Here is a 1,942-nt window from a genome sequence, read left to right as displayed (position 1 = left end):
ACATTAGCATGTGGGCACGTTCTGGCTGGAGTTGTTCACTTCAAGGCAGCTAGGACGCTGGGAGAGGGAGAAAGAGCCCAGCATCCCACAAACCCCTTCAAGGACACTCCTCTAGTGACCTAAGACATCCCAGTCAGGCCCATCTGTGAGATGTCCACTCTGCCCAGTGACCCCACGGCTTGTGCACCAAGCCTTGAACCCATAAGCCCAGTGGGAAACATTTCTGTAAACCACAGTGGATGAGTTGGCTGGAGTTAGGATGCAAGCTGCAGATCCTTATTATATTACCGCCTCTGGCAAGTGAGGATAACAAAGATTTAATTGGGCAGAAATTCTTTAAAGAGAAAGGGATTAACCCGAGTTAAAAGTGATTTCCTTTGTATGTAACAAAAGAGGAGCACAAGTTCACAATACATATGCAATTATGGACAGTAGTGAACCATTGGAAAGTTGCTAAGAGATCAAAAATTAATATTATTGGAATATTGAGAGAAGCAGAATTGTGGGAAGAGGTTTACTGATGAACATATGGGAAAAGTCACAGAAAGTGAATAAATAGATGCCTCATAGAATGTCACAAAGAGCAGTCCTGATCAGGAGGCACTGAACAATCAAGACAGGACGAACTGACTGGTTAATATCCCCATCCTCTGTCACTGACTGCATCAGTACTAAAGAAGGCCTTATGTTCAGAGTAGCCATGGTGCAAGCAAAGCACACGCTGTACACGGTCACCAGCACGGGATCCCAGTCATCAAGGCTTATCCAGCTACTGCTGCTGCCACATGTTTAGCCAGCCAGGGACACGAACCAGTGCTGAAACCCCAGTAGGACAGCAACCTTCATGAGCACAGCCCAGCCATGTGTGAACGATCATATCCCAGATGGTGTAATGATTCTTATCTATTGCAAATTGTACACATATACGGGTTTAACTAAGTTGCTTATAGTGCTTTGTCTAGCACCACTAACAGAATCCCTTCAAAAGAGCTGCATTCAAGCATTAAGAATATTTTATGTGATCACCTGAGCCCCAATGTCATATAGAGCAAGGCAAGTCATCAATGGGCAAATGAGAGGAGACCCAAAGTTGCTGCCTCGTACCACACCCCCCAGAAGCTGCTGTGTTTCTGGAACAGTGGAAAAACTACTTCAAAGTGCAAATAGGCTGCAAGTTAGTGGGTGACAACCTGTGAAGATGGACTGGCATCTTCCACAGAAGAATAAAATCCAGATCTCCTGTCCTCACGTTCCAGCAGTAAGTAGAACACAGTGTCCATTACCCAAGGCTTGGAGTGACGCCACTGCTTATCTTTCTCCATGTTGTCCATGGGCATTTCTACTTTCTTCCTTGAGGGTATAGATTCTGAACTTTTCCACCTGCGCTGTCCAATGAAGGTTATCTCTAATGCTTTTTAATTACTATTTTTGTTCTCCTTAATGGTTTCGTCAATCTTGCATTCTTACATCTGGTTACCTGACCAACTTCATTGAAGATAACAATATGTAATATAGTAACCACCGTCAATTCCTATGGTTTTGTTTTGAAACCCTGTATCATTTTAATGTTTTTGCTTTATTTTGTTTTTGTCTGTGATGTGAGTATTTTGCTATTATTTTTAATATTCTCTTTAAAATGAAAAAGTAAAGGTTACCTCTTTGTACTTTGAACTATGAAAATTCAATTTAAATTGTAGCTGATCAACAACACTAGTCACTTTTCAGTACCAAATGCAACATGTGATGGCTGTATCGCATATTATTTATTGCTCGGTAAGTGTATTAATTTTTCAAAGTGAGTGCTTCCCTCAAGAGAATCAACGAGTGCCATAGTAAGCTTTATGCTTTAGCTTCCAACACAGGAGTTGCTTTTCAGTGCTAGGAATGGACAGATAAAACCCTGGATCTGTATTTGCAACACCAATGCTGCAGGACTGAGCCA

This window comes from Chinchilla lanigera, unplaced genomic scaffold (genome assembly GCF_000276665.1).
Source record: "Chinchilla lanigera isolate Chin_1 unplaced genomic scaffold, ChiLan1.0 scaffold00097, whole genome shotgun sequence".
In the NCBI taxonomy this organism is placed as follows: domain Eukaryota; kingdom Metazoa; phylum Chordata; class Mammalia; order Rodentia; family Chinchillidae; genus Chinchilla; species Chinchilla lanigera.
Note: the sequence above shows the minus strand (reverse complement) of the source record.